The sequence below is a fragment of the Cuculus canorus genome, chromosome 1 (assembly GCF_017976375.1).
Source record: "Cuculus canorus isolate bCucCan1 chromosome 1, bCucCan1.pri, whole genome shotgun sequence".
NCBI lineage: Eukaryota > Metazoa > Chordata > Aves > Cuculiformes > Cuculidae > Cuculus > Cuculus canorus.
The window spans coordinates 69,003,164-69,023,163 of record NC_071401.1 but is presented as its reverse complement, the minus strand read 5'-3'; the positions used below and the strand labels follow the sequence as shown (position 1 = coordinate 69,023,163).

At 41.1% G+C, this 20,000-nt stretch overlaps 1 long non-coding RNA gene and 1 pseudogene across 1 annotated transcript; one reads left to right on the top strand and one right to left on the bottom strand.

Annotated features, from left to right (window-relative positions):
* Positions 1-5,360: 5,360 nt before the first annotated feature.
* Positions 5,361-11,360, bottom strand: LOC128850920 (uncharacterized). The gene is made up of 3 exons (XR_008448156.1): positions 10,963-11,360; positions 7,707-7,876; positions 5,361-6,693 (listed from the first exon to the last, which is right to left on the bottom strand). It is a non-coding gene; the product is annotated as an uncharacterized LOC128850920 (long non-coding RNA).
* Positions 11,361-13,857: 2,497 nt separating this feature from the next.
* On the top strand, positions 13,858-19,510 carry LOC104056708 (kinectin-like; annotated as a pseudogene).
* The last annotated feature ends 490 nt before the right edge of the window (positions 19,511-20,000 follow it).

Below are 20,000 nucleotides of genomic sequence, written 5' to 3'. Positions count from 1 at the left end.
ATCTCAGAAATGCTGAGGCAGGAATTAGGTCTCCATGCCTACACAGGTCTTAGTCATTTTTTTACTCGGCAGGATTTTCAGATGTCTTAGATATGAGCCAGCAACATTTTTTGTGATGTGGACTACAATCCCCAATGTAATCACATCCCCAGAATGTAAAAGAAGTGAACAACTGCCTTCAAAGAAGTTTTTAAAATAAATATTCTGACACCCACAAGGTAAGAGTGATCTTAGTCCATCTGCTCTACTACTATTAACCCCAGGTGTTCAAGTATTTCCCATATCCTTCCCCCATGGGAAAGCTGGCATAAGCGGAGACACCAGCAGCTGTTGTGTCCTAACAGAATATAAAAAATATTATTGTAGCATAAGTCATTTCACCCCTACTAGTCAGTGCTGAGTAGCTGTCAAGCCAGCTAGTATTGTTTGGTTTTTTCCCCTTAGCCACAGCCAGAGACCCTCACAGACAGTCTGCCTCCAAGCTTTGCTGTGGCTGAGAGTCCACTGTATGTGGATGCTGAATAATAACCAACCCTGAGATGTATCCATAAAATATCCTGGGTTCAAATAATTGTTATTTTTTTTTTTTCAGAAACATGCTTCACTGGGAAATGTCCAGCCAGCTGAAGGGAAGCACATGAACCATTGCCATCCATTGTCCAGCCACTCTAAGCTCCTTTATTAGTACTTCCACCTTAAAAGCTCAAATGTACTATGTTTTTCTTTTCCCACTCTTCAGTGTTATGTATGACATCAGTCAACAATACACAGAGAAATTATTTTTCCAAGTAATGTGGTGTGTACTTCATCCCACTATAACACCGTTATAACTGACACTGAATCATTGTTCCACAAACAGGTAAGCACATGAAGGAGCAGGGATTCAAATAGCCCCAGCATCCCAAAACTTTAAAATTCCAAATCTCTGAGTCACGTTACCCCATGGCTTGCCAGAGGAGCAAATCTGGAAAGTCCATGAGATGTCTGCTTGACCTAATACACTCTTCAAGTATTTAACATCAGCTTAACGTAGTGCTTCATCTACAGAGTGAGAAAAGGTGTTATTTAAATAGTGATTAAAGGCTATGTCTGGTCTCAAGAATCAATTCAAGAAGTAACCACCAAAGCCTTCATCTTCTATTGAAAGTTGTCACGTTTTGACCACCAGACCCATTCAGCTCCTGGTTAAGGTAGAGCAGAGCTTTTGCAATTTCTAACATGTCCTCGGGGGGCAATGGAGTGCTGGAACAAGATTTCTAGTGCTGTGACAAGGTTTGTACTGGGGGAAAGCTGTTTTACACTATAGAAAATAGAGCTGCTCCAACAAAATGCAGTTATTTAATTACAGCGCTTTAACAGAGCCCGTTTATCTTTAATAAGCAAAGTATGTGCGCCTAATTGCATCGCTTAGAATATCATTTACCTGTGCAGTGCAGTGCAAAAACATTACTCTCAATTGTTTAATTAAAATACAACCACACACGTGTGGTTTATCTGCTCTCAAGTGCATGGACTCAGGTAAATCGGCACAGGAGATAGGACCACATTTCCCCAGGTCAGGTTCACAGAGCAAAACTCTCAAACAAGCTCTTTTTCCACCCACTGATATATGTATATAAGTATAGTGGCATCTCTTTAATGTTAAGTGAAGTCTTTAAGTGTTTTCTGTGGAATTTGGTGAGCTCCATGTTGAGCCACTTACCCAATCCTCTGTCAGTAACCATGTCTAAACCACAGATATAAGAAAGCATTGCTTACCTGTATAAAGCAGAACATCTTTTAAGCTATGACAAAACATATCATACCCATTACTGATATTTCCATTTACCAACACAGGAAGGTGGAGGCACAGAGGTTCAGTGAGTTACCAGGGCTTACCTTGGGCCATAGTTTCTAGGCAGTGATGTGAATTTCAGAGGTGAGGAATGAGCATTTTACACTTGAATGATAGCCCAGTGCCCAAGCTAGCAGACCCAGCAGTCCAATGTGGGCTCAGCAGTGACTTGTTGATCTTGGGGAAGCTGGTTATGAAAACTGGGAGTCATTGCTCTGATGAAGCATACGGACCTGTAGGTCTATGTGTCAGAAGACCTGAAGTTTCTGGAGGTAATTTTGGTTTAAAAAATCATAATCTATTTATCTCACTAGAAAAAAAAAATGCAGGTGTTTCAAGAAGTTGTTATCTGCACTCAAGCTTTCAGCAGGCAGGGGTTTTTATCTCTTAAATTCTTCTTTTCTTTCTTTTGACACCATGACAAGGGACAATGTGTGTTATGTTGATTGGGATCTACACACAGCCAAAGGCACATGTAGTTTGGCCAGTACCTACAAGCATGGATAGCAGCCCATTTTTCTCCAGTTCTATTTCTGGATTTCCTTCCCTACTCAACCACCAAATGACAGACTGACTGACAAACAGGCTTTTCACTGGGAAGTCAGATAAAAGAAGTATTTCACCAAGCTCTATGTAGTCTAAAACTCCAACGCAAGCTCAGATATGCCATGCTAAATTTTCAGGCTATCTGTCAGCTGGCACCAAAGTTAGGTAAGAAGTGCAATTTCAGAAATTAGCAAGCAAAGAGTTGCCTCCAACACCTGAAAGGAGACACCAGCTAGACACATACTGCCTGACACTTATCCCCAAAAGCATTTGAACCCCTTACTCTGGTCCCTATTCTCAGACAAGATATTTCTGCTGGAGTTACATATATAACCCTGGTCAGCCTATTTTCATGAAAAAAAATGGACGAAAAAGGACTTTTCTCAATTGTGTTTACCAAATAGACAAGTGGCCTTTCCTCTAATCTATTTAGGTTTGTGTCTCTCTCTTATTGTCATAACACTTAATGTAAAGAACAGAATCTTTATTGGAATAAAAATTTTCAAAACTGGCTTGCACAGAATCAATATTAATACTGCAAGCCAAAGGCAGAGGCAGACTCACTTCCTTTTGCTTATCTCCATCACTCCTTTCCTCTCTCACCTGGGAATGCAACTGATGAACAATTCATCCCCTGATCCCCCACTGGTTCTCACCAACAAGTTCAGTAAGCATGAGGATTTTGAAGGAAGCAAGTGAAGCAGAACACAAATTTTAAAACAGATAAATGCCCTGACTGCTCATGGGTTCAAGAGAATACTTGGGTTAAGTCCACTCTTACTTTTTCATGTTTTGTTTTTTTTTTTTCAATGAGAACTCATGTGGCAGATGTGTTTGGGAAGACCCAGAGGCTGGAGGGACTTTGTTTGCAGGAACATCTCTTCTGAGAATCCCCTGGGGCTTGTACACGAGTGGGAGCCTGATTAGCTCAGCAGGCTTCCTGTGCTTGTACCTAATCCCAAAGTAGCTCCAGGCAATCCTAGGAGTTATGGGCAGGTACTGACAAACCTGGACCTGTTCCACCCATCAGCAAGTTGGGGTGGGAAGGACGGGAGTGTGGTGTGGATGGGAGATGGCTCAGAGTTGCTGGATCACTGCATTAACCCAGAGCTGAACCCAAGGTCTTCTCCAAACATACTTGGCTTTGCTTTGTACTAACACAGGTCTATGGCTTCCAGAGCTAAATCCATAAACCCATATGGGGCAGGACATTTCACAGATTGACTGGGGTCTCCAGCAGTTTGGGAATCTCTGTGCTATCTTCTGTCTTCTCACACTGTAGGTCTGTAGAAACTGAGGCAAGATTTCAGGCATCAATGCTTAAACTGTGAACGCAGCCCCCTAGAATTACCTGCTGAGTAGGAGCCATGCAGCACAAACCACTTTTTTACAGGGCTGTATGTATGGAAGGGATGTTGTAAGGCAAGGCCAAGAAGGCAGCTGTTTTCATCCTGTTACTGCTCAACTGTGGAAGCGCTGAGCATTTTCTATAGCATTATCTGACTAAAGGCCAGGATCCAGTGAGATTAATATAGCTTGTTTCTTGGCTTTTCTGAACCACAGCTTAATGAAATAAATTGGAATAGATTGGACAGAGTTGGCTAAGCGCCCAACTCAAGACCGTCGTCACTGAGGGAAGAGTAGCATGCATCAGTATGAGAGGCTACAGGCTTTTTCTGCCAAGCATTTTATTATAGAACTCCTGATTTGGGGGGAAGGGGGGGGGGGGGTCAGGCTTGGTATGAGTCTGACTCTGCAGCTCCATCTCTTGGCAAACATCAGGTAATGAATACACTGCAAAGGCTCTTTGTACTTCATGCAGACATGCAAGATAAACACTTTTCAGTGCAAAATACTCCTCATTTCCTTAGCAATAACAGAAGGACATAACTCTCACCTAAAATAGAACAGGGAATTCTCTTGTGTACTTCCTTCAGTGTTTGTTATGTTATCAACTGTTGCCCTGGAAACAAGAGTCCTTAAGTCAGAAACCAGCAATTCAGAAAGAAGAAATTAGTTTTTCTCAAATGTTTTAAAAATATGTAAACACATTTTTTAATCTGTTACTATTTCTCAGTCACGAGAATTGCTTAAGCAATTCTTGGATAAGCATTTTTATTTTTAAAAAAGGTCAAAATGTTCTTCTTTTCTGATGAGCCATTGTCCCTGTGGTGGCTGACATAATCATGAAATACACAGCCACACTGTTCTCCTTGTTTGTAGGTCAGTATCTCTAGTCAAAAAGAAAAGTCTGAAAATTATCACTCGGTTATTATTATTTACTGCACCATAGCCTTCTGCAACCTGTATGATTGATGAGCTGATTGACATCTGTGCTTCCGAGTGAAGCTTAGTGATTTATGCTACTTGATGAAGTGGTTTTGCCATAAGTACAGACTAGTCAGGCCAAAGATGTTCAGACCTACTAATAAATCATGGTAATGCCTTGATATGACCTGGATTTAAAATAGTTTAAAATTGAATGATACTAAAAAGTACAAGACAACCAAAGTTATCACATAACAAGCATCGATAAACTCAGGCTCTGGAAGCGGAGAGGAATAAAATACAGATACAAAACAGTCTTAAGTAGTCAAGTGACAAAAGATTTCTGCTGAGAAAGTTTTAAAATAAATAAAGAAACAAGAGAGTCAAAATGGTGAGAAGCAAAAACTTTTAAGCAAACCAAGAGAAGAGCTTTGATGATATACCAGTAAAGTAATGCCATCACAAATGAATGCAGTTTTTCAAACAGAAGCTGGTGCATTCTGAGAGGAAGAATACAAACTACATTTTCTGGCTCCTAAACTTAACTGTCAAAAGTCAGAAAAGCATTTAGGTGTCACTTCAGGCATTATGTCAAAGATGTCTTGCAGTGATAAAAAAATAAAGGCATAGTTAGGAACAAAATAGAATGGAGCAGAGAAGTAATACTGAAAATACTTTTTATTACTCCAACTTTATGCATCATGATCACTTATGGACACTTTGAGAAGGACAAAACAGAAATGAAATTAGTTCAGAAATGACAACGAAAATAATTAGAGGCATGAAAAGCTTCTAGAGGAATAGTAAAATCAAACCTGTTCACCTCAGACAAAAGGAAAAGATACAGGTGTTCAAAATAATGAACGGCACCAAAGAAAGCGAGTCCTGTTCATCACTTCGCATCATGCACAAGCATGAAAATGAAAGGCAAAGGGTGAGAGCAATCGTTTCCCACAGCATATGGCTGCCTGGTGCAGTTCCTTCCCATCGGAGGCAAGCAAGTCTAAGAGTTTCATGAATTAAAAGGGAATGGAAAAGTGCATGGCAAAAAGAGCATACATTACGTACTAAAAGTCGTGATTCAACGAACATTATCTTCCATCATAGGCTGCCCAACATAGTCTTTGAGGGTGGGCAACAGTAAACGTTTTCCCCTCAGAGGACATTCTTTTTAACTGTTGTGCTCCAGTATTTGTCAGGCCTTTCCCTGCCGGATCCAGCACTTCCCACTGTCTCAGAGAGTACGCTGGAGCAGATGCAGGAGTGGCTTGTTACGGAGCAGCAGGTCCTGTTCTACTGCACCAGCAAATAAGAAAAAGCTGGGAGAAGCTAAATGTGGCCACAGGGAGACAGAAAGAGATGGAGTTTGCAAGAGCGTGAAAATAAAAACCAGCCCCACAGTTTAACTGTTTCATAAACAGCCAGACTTTCAGAAAGCCATGCTCTCGCTTGGAAACTAGCAAGGGAGAAGCTCTGACTGCAGTGCTTTTCAGGAAAGATTGCTAAACTAACACAAGCCGCTGAGAGAAAATTTCATAGTCTGTGCAAAGCAGAAGAGCCATGAGTAACCTGGGAATCACTGAGGGCAGCAGAAGACGGCAATTGTTCAAGAGAAAAATGGAGATGGTGTTATACCACATCTTTCCTGAACTGGTCCCATTTTCACTCCTATATGATCATACATGGTAACTCATACTCACTCAGTCTATTGCTTTTATTGACAGTTTTCCCATGTTGTTGCTGTAACTTAAACGCACTGTAAGAATAGATATATCATTTTTTTCTTAGTAGCTTGGCTAGAACTGCATTATGTGGGGTTTTTTTCTGAAGAGAGGAAATCGAAAAATAGGACCTGTTTTGGTATACGCGCCATATCCCACTTATTTCAGCACATTCTGTGTTAATATTTTCAGTAAGGCCCACTGTGTTGCTCTCAGAGATTTCAAGAACCAGAAAGGAAGCTTTACCACTTTTGGAGACGCCAAGCAGGAGCCCTTATCTCTCCACTGTCTATTGAGGGACTTGAGGAAGGCCAAACACCTAACCTAGGAACAAAGGTTTGTAACTGAAAAGAGACAGTAGGAAACACAAACAAATTTTCAGTATTTCAGAAATGTTGCACCATCTTCCTGGTTTCAACCTGTTTTTAAAGGTGTTCTATCTCTTCCAAAGTAGCAAAGGTGCATCTGCCATGACTCGAATTTAAAATGCAATAGATATTACTTTGTGTGTGAAGATGGCAGTTTCTAGCATTGTTTCTGCCCCACAGTCCTTATTTTTGTGCTATTTTAACTCTGCTTCTCTTAACAGACCTTATAATGTGGCATCCTCCGCAGCTGGTGCAGTTACTTGCTCTGCTTCCAGAGTTAAGTGTGACATAGGTTTTTACACAACTGATTTTTTTCTTGGGCAGCACTTTCCAAAAGCCCAGGTGAAAAGATTCGCTTGATGCCTCTATCCATGCATTATATGTGTTTCTTTTGGCTTAGTAACTTGAAATTCTATCACATATAAAATAATTAATTTGCAAGTAGCTTTCCTTTCCCTTAAAGATATGTAAATCATTACTTGCTAGAAGTTCTTTCTTTATTACGGACAAGCTACTGCTTTCAGGGCTGCGCACCCATTTCTGCACAAGAGTTTACCATCTGAGCACAGCCAAAGCAGAGAGCCAGGCAGAGCGGCAGGGGAAAACGGCCAAGTACAGCCTGGGAAGAATTTCACACACCCTTTTCCTTCAGACTCTCAACACATACTAACAGAAACAAATAGGACTGAGAACACCACGAACCTGAAGTGCTCTTTGATTTTTATTTTTTATATAGAGGGCCTGTTATGATACACAGATGATTATCAGAAAGCTGATAAGGTTTTGCAATAAGCAATATCAGCTTTGAACCAGCACTTAGAATGCTTAGCATTTAAATACCTACCGAGCGCTGGGCAGGGAATAAAAACCAGCTGAAGTATTTGTTCACAGACCTTTCACAATCCAGTTCTGTATCTGCATAAAACTTCTCAAGCCAATCACAGATAGGTACAAGGATTTCTTCCTTACCCATGCCTTTACAAGTAGCAACTCCTCCAGCCGGAAAGTTTTGCATCTGTGTCAATAAATGCAGCTCTGCAATCAGGGCACAGTGTATCTTATGAACTAGGACTTCAGTGCAACTCCTCTCATCTGAAGGAAATTCATTTGTTTTGCCAAGCCAGCTTGGCTTGACTTTTCTAAAATGGAAAAATAGATCAGTGAAGTCAGAACATAAATTTACAAAGCGATTTGGAGAAACTAAAACTACTTTTGGAAACCAGAAAGAAAATAAGAAGAGGGAAAATCATAATGTATCAATTAGAGTGGAAAGCAACTCATCCATGCTAATGCAGGTTTCTTTTTATTTTGTTTTCCAGTTTTTCCAATATTCCAATATTTCCAATATTTCAAAAATATTGAAATTTAGCATCAAAAACCTCAGGCTGGCAACAAGAATGACAACAACAACAATAGTAAACCACCATATATCAAAAAGATAAGAGAAAAGGTAGATCTTTTAGGCTTTATTCACTGTCTTAATAGCTTGTGTCCACTAAAATTCACAGAAATTTCAATGGGATCATAACTTCATAACTTCATGGCATTTTTGAAGATCAACAACCAAGTGGAGTCCTTTGACAGTGCTTTAGGCTCATGAAAACCTGATGGGAGTGAAAAATATGCTTGCATTTTGTCAGTGTTAGTTGCCATCATTTCCACTTCTGAATAAAAACTAGCATTTGTGCACACATGCACACATAGATATATTGTACATAGTTATAACTTTTTCATATTGATTTCCTTCTTTGCATTAAAAAAAAAAAAAAAAAAGCTGGTATTGGATTTTTTTTACCAGTGCAGAATATTAGTAAACATTGAATTGGTTCACCTCTCAGTCTTGGTAAGGTCCACTAAGATCCAGTGAAAGAATGAGAAGTGCTTTAAAGTGATAGTTTGTAAGAGAATCATGTGCAGCCTGTTCACAGATCTTAAACCAAGCTTTTGGTATCTCAAGGTTATGTACGCATTTAAACAACAAAGAATTCAGCTCTGAAAAAGAAAGTCCACATATTTTAAAAAATAAAGAAGATTTTACAGCTCCTTTCCTACAAAACTGTTTAAGATGGATAAATAAATAAATAAAAATAAAAATTAAGGGAAAGGCTCAAGCTTCCCAGTATGACTGCAGCCAGCTCAGCTGCGGGGTCAGACCTGACAGGACATATGGCCAGTTCAAAATTTGGAGGAAAGCAAGGTGAGCCTGGTATCATTCACCTGGGAGATATGGGCTGGCACGCTCGTCCCTCGCCTTCTCCTTCACCTTGCTGCACCCTTCAAATCCACCACAGCAAGCCAGCCCATAGTAAAAGTTCAAAACCTTGCAACTTCCCTGCAGTGGGCAGAAAATGCAGCCCCAGGGCTTTGAGGGAGTGATGGCAGCCAGGAAAAATGGAGGGGAGTGGGGAAAAGCTGCTGTGTCACTGTATATTCTTGGCACCCCGGTTGCAGGGAGTGAGACAGCAAAGTCGGCTGTGGTTGAGCCTAATCTTCACCACCGAGAGGGAGAACAGCAAAGAGAAAGCTGAGGACAAAACAGCTGGGATTTCCCCTCATCAACAGTGATATTTAAAAGCACAAAGATACAAATTATTTTTGGACCATATGGGCAGTTAGCAGGAGCTGGGGATTATTCATGCGGAGGAGTTCAAATGAGGCTGTAAGCGCTTTGGGAGGATCCTAAAATGAGTGTAAACTGAGTAAATCTCTGGTCATCTGTGAAAGGAAAGCTGCAGTGATTTATTTTAGCTGAAAAGGGTTTTTACAAGCTTATAGGCTTCCTGGGACCTTTGCTTACTGCAATGACCATCATTGCGGTACTGTTCAAGGCTCCTGCTGTCTTTACCTCCTGCTTCTTTCCGCAGAGAGTATGACACAGGCACATTTATTTTCAATGCTGATGATTATCTTTCCTGGAAACTTAGTGCAAGGGCTCTTAAATCCTCTTTTGGGAGCCCTTCAGCCCAAAATAAAACATATAATAGTAAAATATACCAATTGAAGCTATCAGGAAGGCCTTTACCATTTCTACCTGTACTTTCTCAGTGTCTGAGTCACCATGGGTTCAAACCTGCATGCTCATTTGGTGGGACAACCCAGTCCCATAGTCGGCACCCAGCTGGTGACCATCAGCAAACAAAGGAAACAGAAATGACAGGCTCAAAGAGAGGAAACCAAAGCAGGGGCCCCAAAACACCCACACATTGCCTGTTACGCTGCAAATACATCCAGCAGATGCCACCAGCAAGAACCCTGCCCAGAGGTGTTAAGCAATTCCCTGCTGATATGGATTGCATCAGCTCTCTGGATACAGCTAAATCACACCAGTGTTTTTTGCTGTCCTTGACACTCACTAAAATACGCTGTAATTTATTACTTCTTTAAAATCATTGTTAAAATTCAGACTGCCCCATATGTTTTATATTTTCAGTTCATTTGCTGGGATGGAGAATACCTTTGGGCAAGGTCTTTGTTTCCTTAAACTTAACTCAGCTGTACTACCCACCCAGATGAACAGTTTTCAAAAATATGCTACAGATAAGGGTAGCAGTGAGTACAGACTACAGTTTCTTTGCCATGTAAAACGTGTTTTTCCTCATTACAGTGCAGCCTTTTTGTTTTCAGTGTGCTTTATGCTCAGTTTATGCACTTAGACAACCTCAAAATTAGGGTTAGGCAACTGCTAAACTGGAAGCCTGCTCTGACCACCACTGCTTGCATACACTGCTTCAAATAATCTCTCGTGCAGAAAAATCTCTGCCAATCAGAAGGCAGCTTCCTCCCAGCGGCTCATGCAAATGGATTTGTGAAGGGCCAGAGCATCCTTTCCTTCTCCCCATGAAATCCTAGCCAGATCATGCCGTGGTTCATCAAAAAAAGGAGAGAGAGATAGCAACGGCCCCCGCTTTATGCTGCCTTTCTGCCCGAGTGAGAAGGCAGCCCTGTGTGTGGAGGGTGCCAGGTTGGGGAGACTGAAGGGGGCAGGTGTCGGCAGCTGGGTCATGCACGCATGCCAAGGGCTTTGGCCATGTCCAGCTGCTACCCTCTGCGTTAACTCTTAATCTGTCAAGAGGATAGGAAAAGCAAAGCCTGGAGAGGAGCCAGCAATACCAGACCTATCCAAAAGACCACCTTGGAGGAGTGGTGCAGTCTCCCACCACACCTTGCTGCCTGCTACCCATGTTCCCTCCCCACTACCCTTCTGCCTCCCAGATCCTCCCCTTACCTGTCAAAGAATCCTGTTTTATATATCTTGCTCATCCATGAGCAGCAGCCATACCAATATCCATGGCCCCTCCAGTCCCAGAAAGGTCTCCTCAAAGTGATTGGCATGCTGGATCACGCCCTTTTGCCCAGAGCCACACTTCCAGGATTCTGGAATACTTCAGACTGAGAAGCAGCCAAAACTGAAGAGCAACACATCATCCAAGCACTGTGTAAGAAGACAACAGATTAAAAAGTGGAGTGGATGGGGGTCAACAAAGTCTGCAGGGTTTGCAGGAGACAGATGAGTAGGAAAAGGAAAAGAAGATGAGGAAGGCAAAATGAGGGGCACATAGGTCTGAAGGCTGGCAAGACCTTGAAGAAAACAACATGCAGGGGGAGCAGAAAGGGAAAACTGGGACTGGCTGAATAGTAAAACCACAAAAGAGCAAAGCAGGTACTGTTGTTCAGCAAGGCAGTAGGAAGAGTGATGTATAAATAAAACATGGTACAAGAGGCAGAGAAGCCTGGGGAGAACCAGGAATGCAGAGAAAGGTAAGCATGTAGCATCAGGAGAGAATAAGAAGTATAAAGCAGCATGCAAAAAAAAAAGTAGAAAGATTAAAGCAAAAGCTTCCGTAGTTGGGAGCTGAGAGCCATTGAAGCTGTTCTTTTTTTTTTTTTAATTTCTTACCTGTCCAGAAACGCCTGTGAAAGTTTCTGACAAAGCATCACAGCTCCCCCAGAAGCTTCAGATACTCCACACAGGGCAGCTGGCAGCTGCTTTCTGCTACCTTCATTGTACACCTGGCATCAGTCCTGCAGGGAAACTCACATTTTTGTCCTGGTTCTTGGCATGTATCAACAGGTATCAACCGTATGATAAATGCATGTGATTTCTGTGCTTTTTAGAAACCCAGGCTCCCAATCATGGTGGATATCATCCACCATAGGATGCAGCATCATGTCACCTCTGTACAAAGAATACACATTAGAAGACAGAACCCATCAAGGCTTTTGCTCCACTGACCTAAACTCTTTTTTTTTTTTTCAAATAAAGTATTTGGAAACAGTGCAAAAAAACTCCAAATGTGGTCCTCTCAAATTCAAGCACGCGGAAAGAAAATATTTTCATTTTATTTTTCTGGAGGGAAAAAAAATAAGCATCACACATATAGAGTGACATAATCACAGTTCCCAGAGCAGTTCCCAGATAAAAGAAAAAGCCATCAATGGACAATTTAATTATCTTGAAATGGCATTTTGCCTCAATAAATGAATAAACTTACTTTATTTTCTACCTCAAACTTTATATTGTTGATCTGTAAAGTGCAGTAATGCTACCTATTCATTTCTATGAGCTCTTACGAAAATAAAGCCACATGAAGCACTCAGTTGCTATAGTAATTAGCATCATAGCAAAAGGCCAATGGGGAAACAAAGGACATTGTCTCCAGAACAGGGTTTAAATCATGCATGAACTGTATGTTAACCTTAAGACCCACATAAATCAATGAGGAGGAAAAAAACATACTGAGGCAAAAATCCTGCAAGAATAAATACACTATCTGCTGATATAATTAGAGGCTCCATAGCTCACATAGGTACCTTCTTTCTGATATTTCCTGGGAGATTTTTAGGCAACTTGGCAACCAGAAGAATGTTTTCATTGCTTAATGGTTTTCGTGACAAAATCTATTTGATTTGCCTTGTATGCCTAATTTAGTCTCTGGCCTGGATATTTGAGGAAATTATGAATTTGGAAGTTCTTTTTCCATTAGACCAGAGACCTCATAAATATATCTAAACTATCTCATATATATATTTAAAAATCTGTACTATAAACCCTTCAGTTTTTGTTCTAACCTTTGTCCTCAACCTAGTTTGTTGGGTTTTTTTTTGTTCTGAAAGACTTTCTTCTCCTCAGCTTTTTGCCCCTCTCTCTTCAATAAAGAAGGCGTGTCTTCTAATCACAAGACAGGATGGGGCTTGCTTCATTTTGAAACAGCAGTATTCTTGGGTGCTTAAGAGCATTTGGCTTTGTGCTTTGCATCTAACCAACAAGCAGCCAGGTGAGCTGCTATTGGACACGGACTTAATCCCTGTCATGTTTAATCACTACATTAAAAGATTTAAAGACTAATGTTAAATGCCATTCAGTTTAGGCACCATAGACTTAAACGATGGAGTTGGGAAAAGCCACTTGGTTTATGCAAGTGAAACCTGTTTTAAATCTTTGAGAACAAAAGCCAGGAGAGCTGAGAAGGAAACTCTTTTTCTCTGACTCCTGTTCCCCAAGGCTCAGACATCCACCCGATGTCTGTAGACTTCCTACAAGTTTTAGAAGGTGTTATTTGCACCATTTACTTAAATAGTTGGAATAAATTGTTAGCTCTGCCCCCCTTCTGTTCTGCTTGACATCAATAAGAAAGTTTATAGGTCAGTACTGAATGCACTGAAAAATCTGATCCCTGCTTGGAATGTAACTCTGCAGCGAGGATGACTCATCTGTTCCCCAGTGCGGAAGATATGAGGGGGCCGTTTTACATTCCCTCAAGAATTTGACCACCAAATGTAAAGTCCCCTGCTTGAATCCCACATTGTTTTGGAATGTGATTGCTAACAGCAGTAAACAGGGCTGTTATTGCCTATACAGCTAGCTAAGGAGTTAGAAGCCTCTCTTGGATTGTGGATTTTGTTACAATTCCCTCCGTGCTTTTACTCTGTGCTTAACTCCAGCCTCAGGCAGCTGCACATCCAGGTTCTCCCCCTGGGACCACAAGACTCCCATGTTGCATAAAGCCCGCTGGCTTCCAAATTCACTTCTCTGTTCCAAATCCATAGCTAGGCATTTTCAGCCTAGTAATTCATCAGCCAGTGGACTCTGATGCTACACATGAACTATGGGACAAACGCAATGCCTTCTGCACTGTGTCCCAAAGTCTCAGTCCATCAACATCCAGATGAGGGGCTTGATGGAGGCCACCACAGATTCTTCCTTAAGTTTCTTACAGGTTTTCTTCTAGTGGAAACCAGGGTAGGCAGTGGAGGAGGAGGAATGATGCATGCCAGCTTTCTCTCTAACATGCTGCCAAGTGCAGGTACTGCAGCTAAGAGGCATCCTCATGGTTGCCCAGATAGATGCCTCATGTTTCAGAGGATGCATCATTCAAAATCCCTTTCCCTGGCAAAGATCAAGTTTAATCAGCTTCAGAGGATGTTTTGAGTATAACTAGTTGTTTAACCACATCATTTCCAGAGCATTATTGAGAAGACCAGTGAGCTTGAAAGGTATTTTAGTCCTTTATTTCATACTTTCTTACGTGTTGTGCTAGTTAACTTTGCTGCTCAGTTTATATCTGAGTTAAGTGTAAGTGTACCTGCAGGTGGTATATAGATGAATCAAATAAAAGAAAAAAGTAATGAAATTAAACATTATATTGATTTAAACCATATTCCTACATTACAGATGGAAGTTGAAATGCCTGCTGAGATGGGCACATGAGATGACTTCCATTGAGTAGGGAGAAAATACAACATTATAAGATCATCATAAGGCATGTACTGAATCATAGAATCACAGAATCACCAGGTTGGAAAAGATCTCTCGGATCATCAAGTCCAACTATTCCTATCAAGAACATTTTAATTGTATTCATTAACTCATATATGAAAACACAAGTTTCAAAACTCAATTCCTGAGACAGGTGCAAGATAATTTGTGTCTACAGCCAGGTTTCCCCATATTACAATACCTCTTCTTGCAAAGAATGGTACAAAGGTCTGAACCTCCAAAAAATGCCTCATGACCTGCCCAGTGAACAACAGAGACTGTCCAAAGCCTCTCACATTACTTTCCCAAGTTGGTAAGAAATTATTATTGTGATAGCAGTGCATATGCTACCTTTATAATTGATTTATCCACAGATAAAATTTAGTTTTTCACACACAACTCTACAGTAATCACTACACTTTCCAGCTATCAGAACCTGGCACAAACTTCCAGAGAGCAACTCTTCCATTAATCAGCTTCTGCCAGCACCCACGGAGCATAGACATCCCTCCTTGATGGTTTCCCTGCAGTCCTTTTATCTTTGCTGCCTGGACTGAAAACATCTTCATAGCCACAAAGCTAACAATATCACACATCTTTCCAAACATCAAGTCTTCCTCATATGTCAAAAAAAAGAAGTTGTACAACAGCAGACTACACAGTCATAGTCACTGAAGCAGAATCTACATCATATCTTATCAGTAAGGTCATTCCTTGTGAATAGTCATTTAGATTTAAAATGTCTCTATATAAATAATTAGCAATTTATTCCATTTATACCTATTTTATGTTAACAATGCGGAGTCATTCAAACCATGCAACTTTTTTTCTATTAAAAATAAGCCACTGTCCTTTTCCTACCAATTCCATATCAGGGTAATAAAAATTGGTTTTGTCAGAGGTGTATGATATCCCAATACAAGTAGGCATTACAGTCCAAAAGAACCTTTTCAAACCTTAGCCTATCCATTTGCCTTGCCTTTTCATGCATGAACCCCCCCCCCCCCACACACACACACAAAGATAAATTCAAACAGAAAAGCTAAGGAAAAGAAAATATTTTCTGACCCAACAACTGCCAAAACACACACCTGAAAATTAGACAAATCATGATCTGCATACACAAGAGAATTATTTGCTCAAGTAGGTCACGGAAGGTTTGGTCTAGGATGTTGCTTAATGTAAATGCAATGTAAAAGACTTTGCAGTTCAAATTTTCCATCATTCACATGACTTGCATATAGTCTGTGGCATAAACACCATAGGAAGTGGGCTTTTTTCACTTTGAGAGAGTGTGAATTGAAATATGAGCACAAAGGAGCTGTCAATGGGTGTCGCTCTGTGAGATGGCACCTCCAGTTTTCCCTCACTATAAACACGTGTCTGTGGAAGGAAGATAAAGTTGGCATGCTCTCTGTGTTTTGATGGGAAAACATGGAAGTTGTTTTCTTCTTCTAAGGAAAGTTCAACATGAAATATAGACCTGTTGATCCTTGTGCATTCCTTACTCAAATATTTACATATTGCCACAGTAAGACCAACAATCAGAGCTTGACTCGGTGTTAAACTGTAGAGCTCATATCTAGCCCTGAGTGTTTTGACACTGATTTTGATATTTATTTTCACTACTTCCAGTTCATGATTTTACAAATTTGGCACCACTTTACTTGGGGACGGGAGGGGCAGGAGGAGAGATTTAAGCATGATAGCTAGTGCTTCTTCTAGTTGTCTTAATTAGTAATTTAGCATATGACACATTTATGACACACTGTATGAAAGTATTATTTCCAGCATTACAAGCATTATAGCACTAGAAATCACTCTACAACTCTAATTCCAGTTCATAAATTATTACAAGCACTTATTATGCTATATAACTCTTAGCTGAGGATCCTACATGCTTATAACTAAGCTTTTGAGAAGCCTGGAGTCTTGGCAGAGAAATCAAACCACAGTATCCACTCCCAGGGCAAAGATTTTCTTGTGTAAATCTTGGTTTAAGGTTCAGTAGGAGTGTTTTTATGGAGTAAAAAAAATAAAGTGGGGAGGCTGCTTGCTATACTTAGGAGTTTATTTGTTTTATTGAACAGTGGAAAGCACAACGGTGTGTGTTGTGGGGAGTTTTTCACTCGGCACCAGTGCATGGAGCATGGGGCTGCCCGGCTCCTGCAGCCATAACAGCCCCTCCGCAACGGCCCCTCCGCAATGCCAGGACTGCCATTATTTTAAATATAGCTAAGAAAAAGCACAAAGAAGTTCTACGAGTCTACCTACTTCATCGTCCTCATCCCTTTTGTGGTTATTGTAGCCATCTTTCTTTTCTTCTAGCTTTTCATGAAAGCACCTTCATATGATGAAGTCCTTGCAAAACAGAAAAGGGACCTAAAGTTTCCATGTACCAAGACTGATAAAAAGAAAATGGAGAAGAAGAACAAGAAGAAAGAAGCTCAGAACTGGATCAACTAAGAGTCTGACTCTGAAAGTACACCTTGGGACTTAAAGGTCTCTGATGTCCTGAGTACAGATGAAGAACATGTCACTCCAGTTCCTTTGAGTGTAACCAAAGCATCTATTGGTGTTAGAGTACAGAAGAAGAAGCAGCGTAAGGCTGTTCAAGATGATCATGTAACTAGAGATTTGGAAGGATCCAAGTCTTCAGGGAAGAAAGTAGATCCAGTCCCTGTTACAAAACAGCCCACTCCACCATCTGAATCAGGAGTACCTAAGGAGAAATCTGGGCAGAAGAAGCAGAAAAATGGAATAGATGATCAAGAGACTAAGACTGATTCTGTTGTACGTCCTGCCAAAAAGCAAGACCCGGTGCTGCTCCACCAGGAGATAAAAGAAGAAAATTTGTCGGGAAAGAAGAAAGTCTCTGCAAAGAAGCAGAAAGTTGACAATGTTTTGGTGGATGAACCTCTCATTCAACCAACTACTTACACTCCTTTGATGGATAATTCTGACATAGGCACTTTGGAAAAGTGAGAAGCAGTTGAAGTAGTAAAACAAAATGTGAATGAAGGGATCCATAACAGCAGTGGCAAGAAACAGAAGAATGAAATGAATAAAAAGAATGCTGAAGTGAAACTTAAAGACTTTGCAATGGTCTTGAAGAACATGATCTTCACCGAAGACGAGGCCTATTACATAGTGGAGGTGTTAAAGGAGAAATCCAGTGCCATTCATTATGTCCTGCAAAAGGCTAGCAAGGCTGAGTTGGCTGCAGCTGTACACCAGCTACAAGAAAAAGAGAAAATGCTTGCTGTGATGAAGGAAGAGGCAGCCATTGTGAAGGAGCAGTGCAAGCAGCTAACCCAGGAACTGGTTGCAGAAAAGGAGAGGAACAGCTTGATTACAGCAAAACTGCGAGAACACATCAACACGCTGGAAAAGGAGCATGGCACTTTTCAGAACAAAATCCATGTTAGCTACCAAGAATCTCAGCAGATGAAGTTCCAGCAACTTCGTGAGCAGGTGGAGGCAGAAATAAGCCACCTGAAGCAAGAAAACGATATCCTGAGAGACGCTGTCAGTACTTCTACCAATCAAATGGAAAGCAAGCAGTCAGCTGAGCTTGAACAAACTGCGCCAGGATTGTGCTTGGCTGGTGAATGAGCTGGGAGAGAACAGCAAACTGCAGCAAGAAGAGCTCCAGAAGAAGAACGCAGAGCAGGCAGTTGCTCAACTAAAGGTCCATCAGCAGGAAGCAGAGAAAAGATGGGAAGAAATCCAGCCTTATCTCAGGAAAAGAACAGCAGAACATTAAGCAACACAGCAAGATGTGCAGAATAAGCTTGTGGCCAAAGACAATGAAATTCAGAGCTTGCTCAGTAAACTTACTGATACAATGGTGTCAAAACAGCAACTGGAGCAGAGAATGTTGCAGTTAATGGAAGCTGAGCAAAACAGGGCTTCTGCAGAGGACTCCATGCAAATGCAGGTGCAGGAGCTGATTGAGCAGAACGACGCTTTGAATGCCCAGCTTCAAAAGTTCCATTCATAAATGGCAGCACAGACTTCAGCTTCAGTCCTGGCAGAAGAACTACACAAAGTGACTGCAGAAAAGGACAAACAGATAAAGCAGATGGGGGACTCATTAAGCAATGAACATGCCAACTTAACCAGCAAGGAGGAGGAGCTCAAGGTCTTGCAGAATATGAACCTGTTCCTGCAATGAGAAGTGCAGAAGTTACAGGCTCTGGCAAATGAACAGGTTGCTGCTGCACATGAGCTGGAAAGGATGCATAAAAGCCTTCACATCAAAGACGAGAAAATAAGGTCCCTTGAGGATCAGCTTTGAGAAGAACTTGCTCAGATTTTAAACACAAAAGAAGAATTCAAGGTTCTCAAGGATCAAAACGCAACTCTGCAGGCTGAAGTTCAGAAGCTGCAGACTCTCCTGTCTGAGCAGGCAAACAAAGACACATTGGAACAGATGGAAAGAAGAATGAGAGAAAAGGATGATAAAATCAAGACAGTTGAAGAGCTGCTTGAGATAGGACTCATACAGGTAGCTAATAAAGAGGAGGAGCTGAAGGCTCTGCGAACGGAAAATTCATCCTTGAAAAAAGAACTTCAAAGTCTGCAAATTCAGCAATTGAAGCAGGTTTCCTTCCAGTAACTGGTTGAAGAACTGCAGAAAGTGATCCACAAGAAGGATGGAAAAATAAAATCAGTGGAAGAACTCCTGCAAGCTGAAATCCTTACGGTAGCAAGCAAGGAGAAGACTGTTCAGGTGTCAATTGCATCACAAGTCAAAGAACTTCAGGCTCTGCTGAAGGGGAAGGAAGAGCAGATGAAAATCACAGAGGCCTTATTGGAAAAGAAAGAGATTGTTAAGAAAGGAGAGTGCCTGCAGGATCAGAAGTATACAATTGCACAATTAACCAGTAAAGTTCAGGAGTCCATGCCTCAATCCCCGCAAATGGTGACCTCGCTGTGATCGAGGACAAAAAGCGCCACTCGTGGAAGAGGGTAGCGTTCCGGAGGGGACGTCTCAGTTGAATGATCATCTTGCTGGCAGGACCAAGCGGACAAAGACCGCAGGGCTAATCAATTGCCTGTTCCACGAGATTCAGGTAAGCAGCTGAGAAACCTATGGATACAGATGGGTTCTAATATGTCGACTGAGGAAAAAAACATAATAAGAATGTTTCAACATATTTTAAAGAAATGAGAAGTTAAGCATGACAAGTATATGATAGAATGATTATTAGCATGGTTGAAGAAAAAGAATTTACCCGCAGAATCGCCACATTTTTGATGTTGAGACTTGGAAAGAAGCTGGTAATTTGATTTTTGAACATCCTTCCAAAGGTGATTAAAATGCTATGCCTGTTATGACTACGTGGCGTTTAGTCTTTGAGACTTTAAAAGAAATGCGTTGTGAGGAGGGAGTAGCAGAGGCAGTTCAAAGGTCTTGGGCCACAGATATGGGCTCATCAGTAGAGTCAGACAGGTGGGAAACTGCTACCCAAACAGATGAGAGTGATATTGAGCAGGAACAA